The sequence below is a fragment of the Pseudorca crassidens genome, chromosome 7 (genome assembly GCF_039906515.1).
Source record: "Pseudorca crassidens isolate mPseCra1 chromosome 7, mPseCra1.hap1, whole genome shotgun sequence".
NCBI classification, from domain to species: domain Eukaryota; kingdom Metazoa; phylum Chordata; class Mammalia; order Artiodactyla; family Delphinidae; genus Pseudorca; species Pseudorca crassidens.
This window is the reverse complement of record NC_090302.1, coordinates 88,456,101-88,479,564: the sequence shown is the minus strand read 5'-3', so window position 1 is coordinate 88,479,564 and position 23,464 is coordinate 88,456,101.

Here is a 23,464-nt window from a genome sequence, read left to right as displayed (position 1 = left end):
AGGTGCCCCAGGGCTCCGAGCACAGCCTCCTGTTGTGCTTGCAGAAAGCCCCAGAGGCGCCAGGCCCATGCTGAGCCCAGGTGCGCAAGACCTGCCTGTGTGCATCCCGCACGCCCTCTGCTGGCATCTCCCAGAGCAACAACTCAGCTCCCAGCTTTCTTCAGCCGGCCCTTGGGGTGGGACAGAACTCCCAAGGAAACAGGTATTTATTTATGTATTATGTTTTTTTTTTTTTAAATTCCTGCCACAGGCCTCTAAGATCCTTGAGAACAACATTCACCAACCTCACCTCCAACACAGTGTGAAGAACTTTATGTTTTCTAGGGAGATGGGGGAAAGTTCTGATATTTTAAAACACTTAAAGGAGGATTCTAGAACAGGGCCATCACTGCCCGTAGGAGTTTCCTGTGGCTGCCATAAGAAGACACCACAGACTGGCTGGCTTAAAACAACAGAAATCTGTTTTTTCAGTTCTGGAGTTTGGAAGTCCAGAATCAAGGTGTTGGCAGGGCCACGCTCCCTCTGAAAGTTCCAGGGAGGATCCTTCCTCCTCTTTTCCAACTTCTTGTGGCTGCTGACAATCCTTGACTTCTGGCTGCATCACTCCAGTCTTGGCCTCTGTGGTCAAATGGTCTTTTCTTCCCATGTGTCTGTGGGTCTTTTCCTCCCGTGTCTATGTCTCCAAATCTCCCTTGTAAGGCTTCCAGTCTTTGGTTCATGTTGCACCTTAATCCAGCCTGACCTCATCATAACTAATCACACCTGTGAAGACCCTATTTCAAAATAAAGTGACATTCACAGGTCCCAGGAGTTAGGACTACAACCTATCTCTTTGGGGAGCACAGTTCTCCCCACAACACTGCCCATATAGCATCTTTATACAAATTACTAAAGACACCCCTTCCTGAAGGTAGGCATAGCTATAGCAGTCAAGCACAAGCTGGGTTTGAGCCCTTCATTCACCACTGAGCTGGGCACCCTTGTGCAGCGAATAACCTGCACAACTGTAAGCAAGAGCCCTGTTCTGGAACCTCTAATTTAAAAGCTTAACATCCATCCAAGTAAAAGGTCCAGACTGAAATATCAACTTCAATCTGGGCCAAAGGTGCTACCAAGCCCAAGGGAGGGGCCTGAGCGGCTGTATCCCAAGGCTGGGGCCGAGGCAGGGTCTGCAGCGGGCAAGGCCATAAGTGATGCATTCTCTGCAGAGAATTTAAGAGCAATAACAAAGCTGACTAAAGTTGGTCTGCCTTTTATTATCACCATGCATTCACTATTTTAAACAATGTCAGTCATGAAACTCTCCTTCCCTGCCCACATTTTCAGCAGTTTCTAAATAACTGCTGCTGATATCATTAAGTCTTCAGAACATATGGAAGCTTCAGGCTAGCACACACTTATTACCTTTTCACCAACACCGTGGTCTGCGTGGAAGTTGTTCAGAGAACTGGAAGTTAGGCAGTAGGGTCTGACATACATCTTGAGATTGTGAGGTCTGGGGACCATTGGTGATTGCAGCCCCAGTAGGATTACACACTCCTGAGACCAGTGGTAAAGACAATGCCCATCCTGAAAGCAGGGTGACTGCGAAGACAAAGACAGATCTCAGGCTCCTTCAAATCTGCTGTTCTTCTAGAGCACTGGGAGTTTTTTTTTTTTTTTTTTAGTGTTTAATCCTTACAACAATGAAACAGAGAGCCAAGTGTAAGGTGTGACAATTCTGTATCCTGAATGTGGTGGTGGTTACTACACAGGTGGTAAAATGGTAAAGAACAACGCATGTATACTGACATCAATTTCCTGCTTTTGATTTTGATTAACTATAGTTAGTTAACCTAAGATGTCACTGGGGGTGAGCAGGGTGGGGGGTACACCAGGACCTTTCTCTATTACCTGTGTAACTTACTATGAGTCTATAATAGAATTCAAAATAAAAAGTTAAAACAATAACTGTGGAAAAGAATAATCTCAAAAGCCAAACAAAACAATGAAACACTGCAAATTGCAAGGTATAATAGTTTTATTTGTGAACGCAAATTTATTTTGTACATGAAATATTTTACTTAACTTGAATATCTTTTATGTTTTCATATATATATATATATATATATATATATATATATATATATATATATATATTTACTTATTTGGTTGTGCTGGGTCCTTAGTAGCGGCATGTGAACTCTTAGTTGTGGCATGCATGTGGGATCTAGTTCCCTGACCAGGGATCAAACCTGGGCCCCCTGAATTGGGAGTGCGGAGTCTTAACCACTGTGCCACGAGGGAACTCCCTTAATTTGAATATATTTTAACTGAAATATATTATTCTTTTAAAATTATGCTACTTCGAAAAATCAGAAAGAGAAATTAAGGAAACAATTCCATTTACCACTGCAACAAATAGAATAAAATACCTAGGAATAAAACTACCTAAGGAGGCAAAAGACTTGTACTCAGAAAACTATAAGATACTGATGAAAGAAATCAAGGATGACACAAACAGACAGAGAGATATACCATGTTCTTGGATTGGAAGAATCAATATTGTGAAAATGACTATACTCCCCAAAACAATCTACAGATTCAATGCAATCCCTGTCAAATTACTAATGACATTTTTCATAGAATTAGAACAAAAAATTTTGCAATTTGTATGGAAACACAAAACAGCCCAAATAGTCAAAGCAATATTGAGAAAGAAAAACGGAGCTGGAGGAATGAGGCTTCCTGGCCTCAGACTATACTACAAAGCTACAGTCATCAAAACAGTATGGTACTGGAAGAAAAACAGAAATATAGATCAATGGAACAGGATAGAAAGTCCAGAGATAAACCCATGCACATATGGTCAACTAATCTATGACAAAGGAGGCAAAAATATACAATGGAAGAAAGACTTCCTCTTCAATAAGTGGTGCTGGGAAAACTGAACAGCTACATGTAAAAGAATGAAATTAGACCACTCCTTACTATAAACTCAAGATGGATTAAAGACCTAAATGTAAGGCCAGACACTATAAAACTCTTAGAGGAAAACGTAGGCAGAACACCCTTTGACAAAAATTGCAGCAAAATCTTTTTGGATCCACCCCCTAGAGCAATGAAAATAAAAACAAAAATAAGCAAATGGGACATGATTAAACTTAAAAGTTTTGTACAGCAAAGGAAATCATAAACAAGACAAAAAGACAACCCTCAGAATGGGAGAAAATATTTGTAAATGAAACAACTGACAGGGATTAATCTCCAAAATATACAAACAGATCAATATCAAAAAAATTCAAATATCCCAAAATATCAAACATCAAACAACCCAATCAAAAAATGGATGGAAGACCTCATGTGCCAAGAGACACATGAAAAGATGCTCAACATCACTAATTATTGGAGAAATGCAAATCAAATGTACAATGAGGTACCACCTCACACTGGTCAAAACGGCCATCATCAAAAAATCTACAAACAGGGCTTCTCTGGTGGTGCAGTGGTTGAGAGTCCGCCTGCTGATGCAGGGGACACGGGTTTGTGCCCCAGTCCGGGAGGATCCCACATGCCGTGGAGCGGCTGGGCCCATGAGCCATGGCCGCTGAGCCTGTGAATCTGGAGCCTGTGCTCCGCAACGGGAGAGACCACAACAATGAGAGGCCCGCATACCGCAAAAAAAAAAAAAAAAATCTACAAACAATAAATGCTGGAGAGGTTGTGGAAAAAGGGAACCCTCCTCATTGTTGGTGGGAATGTAAATTGGTAAAGACACTATGCAGAACAGTATGAAGTTTCCTTAAAAAACGAAAAATAGAACTACCATATGACCCAGCAATCCCACTCCTGGACATATATCTAGAGAAAACCATAATTCCAAAAGATACATGCACCCCAGTGTTCATTGCAACACTATTTACAATAGCCAGGACATGGAAGCAACTTAAATGTCCATCAACAGAAGAATGGATAAAGAAGGTGTGGTAAATATATACAATGGAATATTACTCAGCCATAGGAAGGAACGAAATTGTGCCGTTTGCAGAGACACAGATGGACCTAGAGTCTGTCATACAGAGTGAAGTAAGTCAGAAAGAGAAAAACATCTCCTCATCAGCATTTGTTATCTCTCATCTTTTGGGGGATATTCATTCTAACAGGTGTGAGGTGATATCTCATTGTGGTTTTGATTTACATTTCCCCAATGATCATTGATGTTGAGGATCTTTTCATGTACCTGTTGGTCCTCTGTATGTCTTCTTTGGAGGAATGTCTATTCAGATTCTCTGCTCATTTTTTAATCAGATTATTTTAGAGTATTGTTGTTGTTCTTGTTGTTATTGAGTCATATGTGTTCTTTATACATTTTGGATATTAACCCCTTAGCAGACACATGATTTGCAAATATTTTCTCCCATTCATTTTGTTGATGGTTTCCTTTGCTGTGCAGAAGCTTTTTAGTTTGATGTAGTCCCACTAATTTATTTTATACTTTTGTTGCCTTTGCTTTTGGTGTCAAATCCAAAAAATCGTCACCAAGACCAATGTCAAGGAGCTTACTGCTTGTGTTTTCTTCTACGAGTTTTATGGTTTCAGGTCTTACATTCAGTTATTTAATCCATTGAGTTAACTTTGTGTATAGTGTAAGATAGTAGTCCAGTTTCAGTGTTTTGCATGTGGTTGTGCAGTTTTCCAAACACCATTGAAGAGACTGTCCTTTCCCTATAGTATGTTCTTGGTTCTTTTTTCATAAGTTAATTGACCGTATTTGCATAGGTTTACTCCTGGGTTCTCTATTCTGTTCTATGTATCTATGTGTCCGTTTTTAAGCCAATACCATACTATTTTGATCACTATAGCTTTGTAATACAGTTTGAAATGAGGAAACATTTTGACATCAGCTTTATCTTCTTGGTCTTTTGTAGTTCCTTACAAGTTTTAGGATTGTTAGTTCTATTTCTCTGTAAAACACCATTGGAATTTCCATAGGGATTGCATTGAATCTGTAGGTTACTTTGGGTAGCGTGGACGTTTAAAAACTATTAATTCTTTCAATCCATGAGCATGTAATATCTTTCCTTTTATTTCTATCTTCTTCAATTTCTTTCATTAATGTCTTTTAGTTTTCAGTATACAGGTCTTTCACCTCCTTGGTTAAATTTATTACTATGTATTTTATTCTTTTTCATGCAAACTATAAATGGGATTTTTTTCTTAATTTCTCTTTCTGTTAGTTCATTATTAGTGTATAAAAAGCAACAGATTTCTGCATGTAGATTTTGTATCCTGCAACCTTACTAAATTTATTTATTATTTCTAATCATTTTTGGATGGAGTCTTTAGGGTTTACATGTTATCTGCAAATAGTGACAGCTTTATTTCTTCGTATCCAATTTGGATGCCTTTTATTTAGTTTTCTTGCAGAGTTGCTCTGGCTAGGATCCTATCTGTGTTTTTATATTTAAATGAATTTCTTACAGACAACACATAATTGGGTCTTGTTTTTTTTTTAACATCTTTATTGGAGTATAATTGCTTTACAATGTTCTGTTAGCTTCTGCTATATAACAAAATGAATCAGCTATATGTATACATATATTCTCCCTCTTGCTTCTCCCTCCCATCCGCCCTATGCTACCCTTCTAGGTGGTCACACAGCACCAAGCTGATCTCCCTGTGTGATGCAGCTGCTTCCCACTAGGTATCTATTTTACATTTGGCAGTGTATATATGTCAATGCTAGCCTCTCACTTCATCCCAGCTTACCCTTCCCCCTCCCCGTGTCCTCAAGTCCATTCTCTATGTCTGCATCTTTACTCATGTCCTGGCCCTAGGTTCATCTAACATTTTTTTTTTTTTTAAGATTCCATATATATGTGTTCGCATTCAGTACTTGTTTTTCTCTTTCTGACTTACTTCACTCTGTATGACAGACTCTAGGTCCATCCAGCTCACTACGAGTAACTCAATTTTCTTTCTTTTTATAACTGAGTAATATTCCATTCTATATATGTGCCACATCTTCTTCATCCATTCATCTGTCGATGGACACTTAGGTTGCTTCCATGTCCTGGCTATTGTAAATAGTGCTGCAATGAACATCATGGTACATGACTCTTTTTGAATTATGGTTTTCTCAGGGTATATGCCCCATAGTGGGATTGCTGGGTCGTATGGTAGTTCTATTTTTAGTTTTTAAGGAACCTCCATACTGTTCTCCATAGTGGCTGTATCAATTTACATTCCCACAAACACTGCAAGAGGGTTCCCTTTTCTCCACACCCTCTCCAGCATTTATAGTTTGTAGTTTTTTGATGATGGCCATTCTGACCAGTGTGAGGTGATACCTCATCGTACTTTTGATTTGCATTTCTCTAATGATTAGTGATGTTGAGCATCCTTTCATGTGTTTGTTGGAAATCTGTACATCTTCTTTGGAGAAATGTCTATTTAGGTCTTCTGCCCATTTTTGGATTGGGTTGTTTGTTTTTTTGATATTCATTTGCATGAGCTGCTTGTATATTTTGGAAATTAATCCTTTGTTAGGTGTTTCGTTTGCAAATATTTTCTCCCATGCTGAGGGTTATCTTTTCATCTTGTTTATAGTTTCTTTTGCTGTGCAAAAGCTTTGAAGTTTCATTAGGTCCCATTTGTTTATTTTTGTTTTTATTTCCATTTCTCTAGGAGGTGGGTCAAAAAGGATCTTGCTGTGATTTATGTCATAGGGTGTTCTGCCTATGTTTTCCTCTAAGAGTTTTATAGTGTCTGGCCTTACATTTAGGTCTTCAATACATTTGGAGTTTATATTGGTGTATGGTGTTAGGGGGTGTTCTAATTTCATTTTTTTACATGTAGCTGTCCAGTTTTCCCAGCACCACTTATTGAAGAGGCTGTCTTTTCTCCATTGTATATTCTTGCCTCCTTCATCAAAGATAAAGTAACCATCTGTGCGTGGGTGTATCTCTGGACTTTCTATCCTGTTCCATTGATCTATATTTCTATTTTTGTGCCAGTACCATACTGTCCTGATTACTGTAGCTTTGTAGTAAATTCTGAAGTCAGGGAGCCTGATTTCTCCACCTCCGTTTTTCTTTCTCAAGATTGCTTTGGCTATTCAGGGTCTTTTTTGTTTCCATACAAATTGTGAAAATTTTTCTTCTAATTCTGTGAAAAATGCCATTGGTAGTTTGATAGGGATTGCATTGAATCTGTAGATTGCTTTGGGTAGTAGAGTCATTTTCACAATGTTGATTCTCCCAATCCAATAACATGATATATCTCTCCATCTGTTTGTGTCTCTTTGATTTCTTTCTTAAGTGCCTTATAGTTTTCTGCACACAGGTCTTTTGTGTCCTTTAGTAGGTTTATTCCAAGGTATTTTATTCTTTTTGTTGCAATGGTAAATGGGAGTGTTTTCTTGATTTCTCTTTAAGATTTTCATCACTAGTGTATAGGAATGCAAGAGATTTCTGTTCATTAATTTTGTATCCTGCTACTTTACCAAATTCACTGATTAGCTCTAGTAGTTTTCTGGTAGCATCTTTAGGATTCTCTATGTATATGTATTCTCACATCATCTGCAAACAGGGACAGTTTTACTTCATCTTTTCTCATTTGGATTCCTTTTATTTCTTTTTCTTCTCTGCTGTGGCTAAAACTTCCAAAACTATGTTAAATAATAGTGGTGAAAGTGGGCAACCTTGTCTTGTTCCTGATCTTAGAGGAAATAGTTTGTTTTTCACCATTGAGAACGATGGTGCCTGTGGGTTTGTCATATATGGCCTTTGTTATGTTGAGGTAGGTTCCCTCTGTGCCTACTTCCTGGAGAGTTTTTATCATAAATGGGTGTTGAATTTTGTTGAACGCTTTTTCTGCATCTATCGAGATGACTGTATGGTTTTTATCCTTCTCTTTGTTAATATGGTGTATCACATTGATTGTTTTGCATATATTGAACAATCCTTGCTTTCCTGGTATAAACCCCACTGGATCATGGTATATGATCATTTTAATGTGCTGTTGGATTCTGTATGCCAGTATTTTGTTGAGGATTTTTGGAACTATGTTCATCAGTGATATTGGCCTGTAGTTTTCTTTTTTGTGACATGTTTGTCTGATTTTTGGTATCAGGGTGATGGTGGCCTCGTAGAATTAGTTTGGGAGTGTTCCTCTCTCTGCTATATTTTGCAAGAGTTGGAGAAGGATGGGTGTTAGCTCTTCCCTAAATGTTTGATAGAATTCACCTGGAAAGCCATCTGTTCCTGGGCTTTTGTTTGTTGGAAGATTTTTAATCACAGTTTCAATTTCAGTGCTTGTGACTGGTCTGTTTATATTTTCTATTTCTTCCTGGTTCAGCCTCAGAAGGTTGTGCATTTCTAAGAATTTGTCCATTTCTTCCAGGTTTTCCATTTTATTGGCATTTAGTTGCTTTTAGTAGTCTCTCATGATCCTTTGTATTTCTGCAGTGTCAGTTGTTTCTTCTCCTTTTTCATTTCTAATTCTGTAGATTTGAGTATTCTCACTTTTATTCTTGATGAGTCTGGCTAATGGTTTATCAGTTTTGCTTACCTTCTCAAAGAACCAGATTTTAGTTTTATTGATCTTTGCAACTGTTGCCTTCATTTCTTTTTCATTTGTTTCTGATCTGATCTTCATTATTTCTTTCCTTCTGCTAAATTTGGGGGGGGGGTTGTTTGTTCTTCTTTCTCTAATTTGTTTAGGTGTAAGGTTAGGCTGTTTATTTGAGATTTTTCTTGTTCCTTGAGGTAGGATTTTGTTGCTATAAACTTCCCTCTTAGAACTGCTTTTGCTGCATCCCACAGGTTTTGGGTCTTCGTGTCCTCATTGTCATGTTTTTCAAGGTATTTTTTGATTTCTTCTTTGATTTGTTCAGTGATCTCTTGGTTATTTAGTAGTGTATTGTTTAGCCTCCATGTGTTTGTATTTTCTACAGTATTTTTCCTGTAATTGATATCTAGTCTTATAGCATTGTGGTCAGAAAAGATACTTGATATGATTTCAATTTTCTTAAATTTACCAAGGCTTGATTTGTGACCCAGGATATGATTTATCCTGGAGAGTATTCCATGAGCACTTGAGAAGAAAATGTATTCTGGTTTTTTTGGATGGAATGTCCTATAAATATCAATTAAGTCCATCTTTTTTAATGTGTCATTTAAAGCTTGTGTTTCCTTATTTATTTTCATTTTGGATGATCTGTCCACTGGTAAAAGTGGGGTGTTAAAGTCCGCTACTAATATTGTGTTACTGTCGATTTCCTCTTTTATGGTTGTTAGCAATTGCCTTATGTATTGAGGTGCTCCTATGTTGGGTGTATAAATGTTTACAATTGTTATGCTATTGTATAAATGTGTACAATCTTCTTCTTGGATTGATCCCTTGATCATATGTAGTGTCCTTCTTTGTCTCTTGTATTAGTCTTTATTTTAAAGTCTATTTTGTCTGATATGAGAATTGCTACTCCAGCTTTCTTTTGATTTCCATTTGCATGGAATATCTTTTCCCATCCCTTCACTTTCAGTCTGTATGTGTCCCTAGATCTGAAGTGGGTCTCTTGTATACAGCATATGTATGGGTCTTGTTTTTGTATCCATTCATCCAGTCTATGTCTTTTGGTTGGAGCATTTAATCCATTTACATTTAAGGTAATTATTGTTATGTATGTTCCTATTACCATTTTCTTAATTGTTTTGGATTTGTTATTGTAGATCTTTTGCTTCTCTTGTGTTTCCTGCCTAGAGAAGTTCCTTTAACATTTGTTGTAAAGCTGGTTTGGTGGTGCTGAATTCTCTTAACTTTTGGTTGTCTGTAAAGGCTTTAATTTCCCTGTCGAATTGGAATGAGATCCTTGCTGGGAAGACTAATCTTGGTTGTCGGTTTTTCCCTTTCATCACTTTAAATATGTTATGCCACTCCTTTCTGGTGTGCAGAGTTTCTGCTGAAAGATCAGCTGTTAACCTTATGGGGATTCCCTTGTATGTTATTTGTTGCTTTTCCCTTGCTGCTCTTAACATTTTTTCTTTGTATTTAATTTTTGATAGTTTGATTAATATATGTCTTGGCAGGTTTCTCCTTGGATTTATCTTGTATGGGACTCTGAGCTTCCTGGGCTCGATTGACTATTTACTTTCCCATGTTATGGAAGTTTTCAACTATAATCTCTTCAAATATTTTCTCAGACCCTTTCTTTTTCTCTTCTTCTTCTGGCACTCCTATAATTCAAATGTTCATCTGTTTAATGTTGTCCCAGAGGTCTGAGACTGTCCTCAATTCTTTTCATTCTTCTTTCTTTACTCTGTGATAGTTATTTCCCTTATTTTATCTTCCAAGTCACTTATCAGCTTTTCTGCCTCAGTTATTCTGCTATTGATTCCTTCTAGAGAATTTTTAATTTCATTAATTGTGTTTTTCATCATTGTTTGTTTGCTCTTTAGTTCTTCTAGGTCCTGGTTATACGTTTCTTGTATTTTCTCCATTCTGTTTCCAAGATTTTGGATCATCTTTGCTATCATTACTCTGAATTCTTTTTCAGGTAGACTGCCTATTTCCTCTTCATTTGTTTTGTCTGGTGGGTTTTTCCCTTGCTCCTTCGTCTGCTTCATAGTTATGTCTTCTCATTTTGTTTAACTTACTGTGTTTGGGGTTTCCTTTTCACAGGCCTCAGGTTCGTAGTTCCCATTGTTTTTGGTGTCTGCTCTCATTGCGTGAGGTTGGTTCATTGGCTTGTGTAGGCCTCCTGGTGGAGGGGAGTGGCACCTGTGTTCTGGTGGATGAGGCTGGATCTTGTCTTTCTGGTGGGCAGGGCCAAATCCGGTGGTGTGTTTTGGGGTGTCTGCGAATTTAGTATGATTTTAGGCAGCCTCTCTGCTAATGGGTGGGGTTGTGTTACTGTCTTGCTAGTTGTTTGGCATGGGGCATCCAGTGCTGGATTCTGCTGGCCATTGGGTGGACCTGGGTTTTAGTGTTGAGATGGAGATCTCTGGGAGAGCTCTCGCAGATTGATATTACATGGTGCCAGATGGTCTCTGGTTGTCCAATGTCCTGAACTCGCCTCTCCCACTTCAGAGGCTCAGGTCTGACACCATGCTGAGCACCAAGACCCCATCAGCCACACGGCTCAGAAGAAAAGGGAGAAAAAAAGAAAGAAAAAAACTTTTTAAATAATAATAATAATAAAGAAGAGAGCAACCAAACCAATAAACAAATCCAAATGATAACAAGTGCTAAAAACCATACTAAGATAAACATAAAAATCAGAAACAAATCAGTCACAGAAAGCAAACCCCAAGTCTACGGTTGCTCCCAAAGTCCACCACCTCAATTTTGGGATGATTCATTGTCTATTCAGGTATTCCACAGATGCAGGGTACATCAAGTTGATTGTGGGGATTTAATCCACTGTTCCTGAGGCTGCACGGAGAAATTTCCCTTTGTCTTCTTTCTTTGCACATTTTCTGGGGTTCAGCTTTGGTTTTGGCCCCATCTCTGCCTGTAGGTCACCCTCAGGCATCTGTTCTTTGCCCAGACAGGATGGGGTTAAAGCAGCAGCTGATTGGGAGGCTCTGGCTCATTCAGGCCAGGCGGAGGGAGGCATATAGTGGTCATAACTGGAATGCAGAGCGAGCCTGCCACAGCAGAGACCTATGTAATGTTGCAACAGCCTGAGGTGTGCTGTGTGTTCTCCTGAGGAAGTTGTCCCTGGATCATGGGACCCTGGCAGTGGCGGGCTGCACAGGCTCCCAGGGGTTGTGTATAGTGACTTGTGCTTGCACACAGGATTCTTGGTGGCTGCAGCAGCAGCATTAGCATTTCATGCCCATCTCTGGGGTCTGAGCTGATAGCCACAGTTCATACCCATCTCTGGAGCTTGTGTAGGTGGTGCTCTGCCTTCTGTGGGCAGTCAAGGAAGGAATCCCCTCTCCTCATGCACCCCAAAACAATGGTCACTTGCCTCTTAGACAAGTCCATACATTTTCTCGGACTCCATCCTGGCTAGCTGTGGTGCACTAGCCCCCTTCAGGCTGTGTTCATGCAGCCAACCCCAGTCCTCTCCCTGGGATCTGACCTCTGAAGCCTGAGCCTCAGCTCCCAGCCCCCATCTGCCCCAGTGGGTGAGCAGACAAACTTCTCAGGCTGGTAAGTCCTGGTCAGCACTGATTCTCTGTGTGGGAAGCTCTCCGCTTTGCCCTCTGCACCCCTGTTGCTGTGCTCTCCTCCATGGCTCCGAAGCTTCCCCCCTGCTCATCCCATCTCCACCAGTGAAGGGTTTTCCTAGTGTATGGAAACTTTTCTTCCTTTACAACTCCCTTCCAGAGGTGCAGGTCTCATCCCTATTCTTTTGTCTCTGTTTTTCCTTTTTTCTTTTGCCCTACCCAGGTACGTGGGGATTTTCTTGTCTTTTTGAGAGATGCACGGTGCACCTCAGGCTGTTGCAACATCACATAGGTGACGTAGTACATTTTTTCTTTCAGTACTTAAAGATGTTCCTTTATTGTCTTCTGACCTGCACGGTTTCTGAACAGAAGTTTATTGTCATTCTTACTTTGCTCTTGTAATATGCCTTTTTTTCTCTAGCTGCTTTATAAGATTTTCTCTTTATCATTGGTTTTCAACAATTTGGTAATCATGTACCTTGGTGTGCTTTTTAAAAATGATTCTTCTATTTGGGGTTTGTTGAGCTTCATGGATATTTGGGTTTACACTTTTCCTCAAATTTGGAAATTTTCAAGTATCACTTCTTTAGATATTTTTCTTCCTTTTCTCTCCATTTAGGACTCCAATTACAAGTCTATTAGACCACTCAGTATTGTAACACAACTCAGTAAAGTTCTTTTCTTTTTTTCAGTCTTGCCTTTTCTCTGTGTGCTTTATTTTGGATAGTTTCTATTGCTACAGATACAAGTTCACTGGTCTGTTATTCTGCAGAATCTAGTTTGCTTAATTCCATCTAGTATATTTTTCATTTCAGTATCATATTTTTCATCTCTACAACTTCCACTTAGGTCTTTTTTTTCCTCTTCCAGTTTTATTGATGTACATCACTGTACACATTTAAGGTGTACAGCATAATGATTTGACTTACATACATCTTGAAATGCACTTGGGTCTGTTTTATATCTTCTATTTCTTTCCTCATTATGTTCACATTTTTCTTCATTACCTCGAACATAGTTATAAGATTTATAGTTGTTTTAATATTTTTATCTATTAACTCCATTATCTCTGTCATTTCTCAGTCTGTCTCTACTGACTGATTTTTCTCCTGGTTATGGGTCATGTTTTCTTGTTTCTCTGCCTGCCTGGTAACTTGTATTTGAATATTACATATTGTGAGTTCTACAGTGCTTTTCAGTGCTGGAGTTTACATTATTTTAAAGAGGGTTGTATTTTGTTCTGGCAGCATTTATGTTACTTTCAGATCAATTTGATCATTTTAAGGTTTAATTTTAAGACTTATTATGGGTGTTTCAGAGCAGCTCTTATTCTGGGGAAAATTCAGTCCTGCCACTAGACCTGGTCCTTGTGAACATGCTACTCAATGCCCCAGGCATTAGGAGGCCTGTGGGAACACAAAATATTCCCAGACTTATCTAAACTCCAGGAATTGTTCTGTCTACTGCTTTTTGGGATTTCTTCCCTTGGTGTGAGGGAGTTTCCTCCCAAACATGCACAAGTACTCTAGTACAGATTCAACAGGATCCTTCTGCAGATGCCTGGAACTCTCTCTATGACACAATCCTTCTCTGTATTCTGTCCTGAAATTTCCAACCTTTTGACTTCCCCAGAACCCAACATCTATCTCTTGAACTCAGAATACTTCTGAGTATTGTTGAGTTTTCCTGTCCTGTCCCGCATTGCTCCTTGGAAGTTGGCTCCAGGCAGTAAGTTGGGGTAATTGTAGGGTTCACCTCATTTGCTTCCTTTCAGCTTCTCAGTCTTGTGCTACCTGATTTCCAATGTCTGAAAACTGTTGTTTCAGATATCCTGTCCAGTTTTCTAATTTTTATGGCCAGAGGGAAATTCCCATAACATTTAATCCTTCATGGACAGAAGTACAAGTCATCCATTAAGTTCTTAATTTCAGTTACCATAGTTTTTAATTCTAGAACTTCCATTTGATTGTTTTTAATAGTTTCCAGTTCTCTGAAAAAAATTTTCTATTTTCTTATTGGATGTATTAGAGACCTGAAATATGAAACAATTATTTTAAAGTCCATGTCTGATAATCCCAGTATCTGAGCCATCTGTGGGACTGTCTTTGGTCTTATTTTGCTTCTCTTAATTTTTCTGGTTAATTATTGTCTTTTTTAATGCCTGCCTATATTTGGTTGAGTGCCAGATATTTGTGGTTTAAAAATTATGGAGATAATTTGAGACTTTGGATTCCTTCTCATGCAGAGAGGATTTACTTCTACTTCTGGCAGGCAGTTAGTAAGGGACAGACCACCTTATTTGAACAAAGGACTGAGCTGACTGAAAGCTGGCTTTTGTACTTTTGAGAGCTGATCTGCTTCCTATTTGCCCTTTCTCCTAGGCTGTAACTCTTCAGGGACCAAGCTGGGAGCCTGGGTGTCGGATAAGCCTCCCCTCCTTGGCCAACTTTGATTGACAATTGTTGCCCCCAGACCCATGGAACCACCAATAGTCTCACTGAGCTTCTCAGCCTCTGCAGCAGCAGCATTTGTTTCTGTCAAATATCTTGAGGAGAAAATGTACCACATGTCAGGCTTCCCTAACTGGGCTTCCTATCTCTCTGCAATTCTATCAAAAGATGTGTCTTTGGATTTTGTCCAGATTTTCTAGTTGTTCTTGGTTGTGAGGGTTAGTTTGAAACAAACTGGTTCACCGTTTCAGAAAATGAAACTCAGCCCTGATTTCTTTTTAGTAACATTTTTGAGGCTAAGAGCTTATGCCCAATGATGAAATCGACTCAACTAAAATCTTCCCTGTAGTCAAATCTAACTCTAATTCCCTGAACACTGAGATCATAAACATGAACGGAACTCTACCCAAATAGCTAGGGTAGATATACCCCTTAATGAAGCCAGACAGGAGCATCCTTAAACTAAAACAATTTCAAGCAGAAGAGATTTACTACCATGACATGTGCAAATACCTTATTGAAAAAAGGAAGTGGTCACCTATGGTACCATGTGCTTAGGAACAAAGCTTATAATATTAATATCCAGGAAAAAACATTATAATGGTAGTTTCTAGCATATCCAGTCTCCAGAAAATGAATTTTCTGAGATTATATCATAAAAATTTTCTGTCCACATCCTTCTATTAAACTCTAGACCCCTTTTCTCCATTGCCTCTAGTATCTTCTCCCTGGATGTCCAACAGCACCTCAGACTCAAGGGTCTAGGCTAACCTTCCTCTCTTCCCCCCAAATCCTTGTTTTTCAGAGAAAAATTTCTGAAAGTACAGAGATGAAACTATTTTAATAGGGGCTACATCTGGAGAGTTTAACTGTGGAACTGGAGAGGACTGGAAGTCAAAGAGAAACTTTTGCTTCTTTTCTTTTACTCCTCTACAGTCTTGAAAAAAAATTAACGACGAATGTCACCCTTAAAATATAACAAAAGTGTCTCTCCCATTCTCTCTCTTGGCCATTAAGGCAAGAACCTTGGAGCCCTCCCAAGATGACTGTTTCCACCCCTCCTTGTCCACTTGACACCAGACCCTCTTCCCAACCCCACCATCACACATGTACACAGAATGACTTCTGTAACCACTCCCCCGGCCTTCCAGCCTTCCCACCACACTCCAGTCTGCTACACTCCAATTTGAATTCCTCTTTAAATTGTCTCAAATGCACAGCCGAGCAACGGAGTAGCAATGGCACCTCATTGCTGTGCCCAGGATGAAGTCCCAAGTCCTTGGCATGAAACAGAAACCCCTCATGACCCAGTCTCAGCCAACCAGATAGACCTGAACCCAGGCCCTCACCTTCCATGTCTGCTCATTTCTCAACATCCCTGAGCTTCTTATCCAGATGAGGGGCTGACAGAGCTCACCAGTCAGATTTTCATGAGCAGTGAAGATAAGACTCGTGACAGTGCCCTTCATGGCACTAAGGGTGGCTCATAATACTGTTACTTTTTTTTCCTTTTTCTCTTAATTCTTATATATGTATAACCCACGCTTAAGGCCAACATCACTTGTCACCCAAATTCTTACCCTAGTGCCATTTATCACTATGGTATTGTAAAATCAACACAAGTTTGCAAGTCTTATGAGCCTGGATTCAGTCCTGGAAGGTGACTTACCATTTTTTTAAACATCTTTATTGGAGTATAATTGCTTTGCAATGTTGTGTTAGTTTCTGCTGTATAACAAAGTGAATCAGCTGTATGTATTCATATATCCCCATATCCCCTCCCTCTTGCGTCTCCCTCCCACCCTCCCTATTGACTTACCATTTTTAAGGCTCAGTTTTCTCTTCCAAAAAGAGAATCTCATTGGGGTGTTTGGAGAATGAAAAGAAAAAGGGGTATAAGGCCCCAGGCACAGCTCCTGACACAGCAGTCCTGCAACAGACACCAATCTGTCCCTTGTCCTCCAGGATCCCTGTTCTTACCCTCAGTGCAGTTCCTTACTCAGCCTTCAGCACCCAGCTAGGGGCCACTTGCTCTGTGGTCCTGCAGCACAGCTGGGGCAGCATTCTTCCCGGGCATGGTATGCAGAATAATTGCCTCCAAAGGTGTCCCTGTTCTAATCTCCAGAGACTGTGACTATGTTAGCTTACATGGCAAAAGAGACTTTGCAGATGTGGTGGAGTTGAGGCTCTTGAGGTGAGACTTTCCTGGATTTTCCAAGTGGTCTCAATGTAATTCCAAAGGTCCTTACAGTATGGAGGCAGGAGAGTCAAAGAAGCAATGTGACAACGGAGGCAGAAGTTGGAGTGATTCTTTCCTCTAGAAGCTGGAAGAGGCAAGGACATAGATTTTCCCCCAGAGTCCCAGAAGGAACCAGCCCTGCTGACAACTTGATGTTAGCCCTGAGAAATTGATTTCACACTTTTGACCTTCAGAGCTATAAGATGGTAAATGTGCATCTTTTAGGTCACTAAGTTTGTGTTAATTTGTTACCAGCAGCTGCAGACCAGTACAGGGTAACAGCTAGAGCTGGACTCAGCACCACATCATCTTCCCAGTGGTTTGCTGAAGGGGCAATGGCCCATTTCTCTTAAGTCATAGCTCCATATTTGATCTATTTGAAAAAAATCAATGCAATGCCTGCTGAATTCAGCCAACAACTGATACGTCCAGAAGGTCAAAATCTGTCCCACTCCACAGTCTTATCATGGTCGTCAGATATCTCCTTTTAACCCAGAAATAACTTTGATGGTTGCTTTCATACCTGTGATTGATCACACCTGAAAACAATCTTTTCTCAATGTGAAAGTGACCAAAAACCTGCAAGGCACACACATGCCTGACCATAATGAGGGCAGGAGGAGGTGGTGCTATCTTCTCCCAACTTGTGGAAGCCTCAGGACTGAGTCAGGTGTGTGGCAGTGCTCTTGTCTGTGGCTCCTACCTTCTCACATTTGCCTGGATGCCAGTGAAACATGCAAGGGCCCAGACTGGCCTATTGGTTTTCAGTAAGCAGAGAGTCGCAAGTGTCACTGTAAAATTCATTAATCTTAGAATGAATCTCTTAAGTGATATGTGGTCACCGGTGGGGGGGAGGGGTGGTCGGTATTTATTGCAGGATTTATCAAATCTCCAGATTATCTACCAGAGGTTCTTAAAGTGTAGAATTTGTTAGAAATGCAAATTCTCAGGCCCCACCCTAGACTGTGTGTTATGGACTGAATGTATTAATTCCTCCCCCAAATTCGTATGTTGAAACCTAACCCTCAATGTGGTGGTATGAGGAGGTGGGGCCTTTAGGGAGTGATTAAATCATGAGAGTGGAGCCTTCATGAATGGGATTAGTGACCTTATAAAAGAGATCCCAGAGAGCTCCTTCACCCCTTCTGCCATGTGAGGATACAAGAATTCTGCAACCCAGAAAAGGGCCCTCACCTGACCATGCTGGCACCCTGATCTCAGACTTCCAGACTCCAGAACTCTGAGAAATAAGCTTCTGTTGTTTAAGTTGTGGTACTTTTGGCAACCTCAGCTGACCAAGATGCTACACATCCCCAAATACCCAGCAATCTGTGTCTTACCAAGCCCCTGGTGACTTGGATGCACACTCAGGTCTGAACACTGATCTGCACTACTCTCACTGGATACACCCTTGCAGCAATAAGGTGCTATGTAGCCCTTTTTGCGTACTTCCAGTGTCAAAGGCTCACTACCTTCTCTTAGGTTTGGTCATCAAATCTCGTCCTTGTATTGAGTCAAAGTCTGTCCCCGTACCCCAAGCTCACAGTCTCCATTCTGCCCTGAGGAGACAGAATAAATAAATCTATTCTATTGATGACCTTCCTCTGGTCCCAGCACTCTGAGGGTGCTCCCAGCTGCTGCTGCCTCTCTCAGAGTGACAGAACACTCTGGGAGGCTTGTGCAGCCCTGAGGGGGGATAAATAGCAGCACCTGGATAGTTCCAGGTCCAGGAGCTCTATCAAGGCAGCCAGAAGCTGTGCAAGCTTCTTGCCTTACTGCCTAAAGACACCACCACCTCCTCTGAAGTGGGCAATGGTCAGAGCAGAGACACGGGGTCACCAGGGACAGCCAGGATAGAACAATTCAAGGGAGCTCTGCCATTCCTTGCTCTCTCCCAGCTGGGCTGGCATGACCTGGTGGCTCACAGAACTGTATCCTCAAACATCCACCTGGGTTTTATTTTGCTTGCATGCTCACCTTGTGACTCCATCCCAGCTATCTGATGCTCTGTGACATAATTCTCTCTTGGCATTGGCTCCAGCTGCACCAGATTTCTCTCCTGATGTCAGATGGCCTTTGCTCTGAGTCAGCGGTTCATCATGGCTCTTCCAGTCACCAGAGGTTCACACACCCTTGTCCTCACCAGAACTGTGGGGTGACCCACACCAGCGAATATCAGATGTCTGACGACACCTCACTGAAGCCTCGCCTCCATGAAGCAGGTTTTATTAGTAATACTTTATTAGTATTATTAATAACACTTTACAGATGAGGAAACTGAGGCATAGAGAAGGGCCATAACTTGCTTGAAATCACCTGAGCAAGAAAGTGACATTGCAGAAATTTCATAGGGATACTAGTCTTTTTTAATCCTAACTCTGTCACTTATTAACTTATTAATGAAACCACAGCATTGGTTTCCTGGTGCTGGCATAACTAAGTACCACAAACTGAGTGGCTTAGAACAGCAGAGATTTAGTGTCTTCGAGTTCTGGAGGCCAGAAGCTTAAAATCAAAGTATCCACAGGGCTGCCTTGCCTCTGAAGATCTAGGGGAGAATCTGTTCCAGACATTCCTCTTAGCTTCTAGTGGTTGCTAGCAATCCCTAGTGTTCCCTGGCTTGCAACTCTGTAACTCCAACCTCTGTTTCCCGAGTTACACATCTTCTCTGTGTGTGTCTGTCTCCACAGGGCATTTTTCTCTTCTTATAAGGACATAAGTACTCATGTCCTTATAAGGACATGAGGAAGACTGGAGAGGGAAGTGGAGTAGGGTCCACAGCTGGACAGACAACATCTGGAGTGACATGATCCAAACCAGGTTTTGGGGAGACACCGGGCAGGATGGGGGAGTGTTGAAGGAGCCAGAGGGGGTGTCCTCAAAGGATGAGTAGGTGAAGACACAGGGAAAATCCTTTCCTGGTCCAGGGAACAGTCTGGGCAAAGTTCAGAGGCAAAAGGAAGGAGCTTGGCATATTCAGGAAACCACGACTGTGGTGAGACTCAGACTCAATTTTTTTTTTTTTTGATTACAAAAATTTTCAAACAGAGAGAACAATGAAAAGACTAGCACTAGTGGCCACTCCTATCCACCCCAATTCAACAACTGTTGATACTTTGCTTAGTCTACCTACTTTGCAGAGCTGTTTCAAAGTAAGTTACAACTGTCAAAACATTTCATCGTTAAACAGATCCCCCATTATCACACCTAAAAATTAACACTTAAACCTAAATAGCACACATACCTGGCTCTTTCTGTGATGGCCCTGACAGAAAACAGATGTCATGCCTGAGCTGGTGAGTGATGAGAGACAATACAGGACTCTTGACAAGACTGGGCAGTTAGGGAAACAACTGTCACCACACTCTGGAACCCAGAGAAGTAGCTTGTCTCACTCTGTTTAGGCTGCTGTAACCAAACATCACAGACTGTGTGGATTATAAATAGCAGACATTTATTTCTCATGGTCCTGGAAGCCAAAAGTCCAAGATCAAGGCACTGGCAGATTCAGTGTGTGGTGGGACCTACTTCCAGGTTCATAGACAGCCTGGCTCATAGACAGTTGTCTTTTCACTGTGTCCTCACACAAAGGGTGAGGGTGGTAACCAGACTCAAATTTCTACTCCTCAATCAACTGGTTGTAAGGAACATTATGGGAGGCCAAAGGCAGTCACTAAGGGACAGCAGACAATGCAGTAGCAGTTGACATTGAAGGAATCTGAGCCATCTGCTCATGTCACTTACTTGGACCTTCTCAACTTGCCTAAGCTTGATTTTGCCAACAAAAGAGAAGCAAAGAGCATTTCGCTCACCATCCAAGTCTACAAAGGTTAACCCACTGCACTGACTGACAGTATACCCTGTGCTTCAGACAGAAAAGAATAAGGAGATAACAGGATGCACTCTACAATAGGCCCCTTAGATAGTTACATGTATCTCAGGAAGAATTTTAATAAGCCCAGCTTCTTACATCTTCCCATACATAGGAAAGCACTATAAGCATTAACTTGATATTTACTCTTTGTAACTAGCAGTAACCCTTTATCAAGATGTATGCTTGACTGCATGTATTGCCTAGCCCAAAAAATCATGTATAAACTAGCCTCCCCACCACCACCTCTTCAGAGCAGTTGCTCAGAGCTTATGAGAAGCTGTATCCTGGGTTATAATCTTCAGTAAAATGCTAAATAAGACTTAACTCACAGCTCTAACACTGCATTTTTCTTTCAGTTGACAGTTGTGGCGACCATGAAGGGACCAAGAGCAGACTTCTCCCCTTCACCTGAACTCTACAAGGATCTGGAGCCTTGGTACCAGCAAGAGCCCCTTTGTGTCCATCCATCTCCTCAGCAAGTCCAAACAACTGGGTAAGTATCTCCTGGTCTAGGATCTCCTGCCTTGGTTAATGATCCTGAGTTTTATTCAGTGGTTGGTAAACTTGATCTAAAGAGTAGGTTTTCCTTGAACTTAAGTTCAAGAAGAAGTACCTGGCTTCCCCAGTTGAAAGACACTGGGAGGTTGCTCAGTTGAAAGACACTGAGAAGGTCTGGACTAGGTGATTAACTAGGGGGATGACAGGGTGTCTTTCCTTGAATTGACTATTTTAACTGGGTTTGTCAGAATAAAAATAAAGATACAAGAATAAAAATAAAGATAAAGATACTTTCATCTCCAAGGATAAGGGAAACAGGTCCTCCTGGCCGGTTAAGGCTTTCTCCAAGAACTGAGAAATTTACAGGAGTGGTAGAAGCAAGCCCTCATACTATGTAGCAGTCCCATCAGGAAGCCCACTCATTAATTGAAAGAAAGTCACTCATCCAGGGACACACATATAAGAATTGTCCATCCTGTACTCTGAGCACCCATGGCAGTTGTAGACTGCCAGAGAGAGAAACCAAGACACATAAAAGAGCTGAAACTACTCTAGGGTGACAGCTAGAGGAGTTAAGCTCACAAACAGCACACTGGCCCCCTATACAGTTTTCAATAGTAATTTTATCCCAACAAACCAACTTTAAATTGGGAAATAAAGCAAATAAATCCACCCAAACAGAAGAAAGAGAGGTGCCAGATAGACAACGTCTGACTAACACCCCAGCCAGGTTCATGTATAGTATGTTTGGAGTTTATACTTGCAATTATTTACTTAATTATAGAAACCATACTAAAGGAGATCTCACTCTAAAATGGCCAGGATGGAGTTCTTTTGACATTCAAAAATTGTGTTGTTGTTGTTTTTCATACACAGCTAGAGAAAGCCAACTATAAGATCAAACTGAATGGAATGCTTATTTTGATTGGTTATTTAGAAGCTTCTAAAAGAGGAAAGGATAAAGTAACTTCTTTGAAAGAAACCAACAAAAAAAATTGCTGAAAGCTATATCAGAATTTTAAAAGGCTGCTAGTGCTGAGCCTGCCTCTCCTTCTGCTCCTTCCTCACATCCTCTTTTACCTGAACTGCCTGGTCCAGATACTATCTCTTTTTCTCTGTCTCCTGCTCCCTCTCCTCCAGTAAAGGAGGACATAAAATCAGAAATAATTATAATTCCCATTAAGGAGAACCCTACAAAGTAGTAAACTATCCTTAGTGCTTACATATACACCCTGGACCTAAGCAGGATTTAAAGGCTTCAACTAAGGAATTTTCCGATCCTAGTCAAGACCCATTGGGATTTCCTAAGGAATTTGAATTAATTATCTGAGCTTATAAGCCCAAATATTCAGACCTATAACAATTGATACAGCTATTAGTTTCTGAAAGTAAAGGAAAAGAATGGATAGAAAAAGCAGAATGGTAACACTTAAAGATTTTTTTTTTCTTTCGGTATGTGGGTCTCTCACTGTTGTGACCTCTCCCGTTGCGGAGCACAGGCTCCAGACGCACAGGCTCAGTGGCCATGGTTCACGGGCCCAGCTGCTCCGCAGCATGTGGGATCTTTGCAGACCAGGGCACGAACCCGTGTCCCCTGCATCAGCAGGCGGACTCTCAACCACTGCGCCACCAGGGAAGCCCCCACTTAGAGAATATTGACTTGCATAGTCCAGAGGCTCAAATTGAGTGCAAGGAATTAGCTAATAGGTTACACAGACTTAACCCAGAACTTTTTCCAAAATCTATAGACTGGACAAAGATTCAATGGTGTAAATAAAGGGCAGATGAATCAATTCTGAATTATTATGAGAGGTTTGAAAAAACTTTTAAGCAACATTCCAACATGAAACCTGAATCATTCTCTGATCACCAAGGTGATCCTTTGCTTACCTCTGCCTTTTTAGAAGCCTTAGATGAGGAACTGATTCTAAAATATACAATTTAGGTTGGTCCTCATTACACGGCCCTTATCATGTTGACAAAGCAACTTTTCAAAATGACTGAAAAGAAGGAAAAACTACATCTATAAAAATTATAAACCTTCAATTGCATCAATTAAATAATCAATGTCTGTCAATGTTTAATCAAGCTCCTTTCAATCCACAACTGACAGAGGGATCTGGAAATTGTTTTTACTGAAAAAGGCCAGGACATCAGAAAAGGGACTCTAGAAAAAGAAAGAGATATTTTGAGAGGGGACATGATTTCAGACTGGAATTTCAAGTTAAACAAGAATAGGACTGACCTG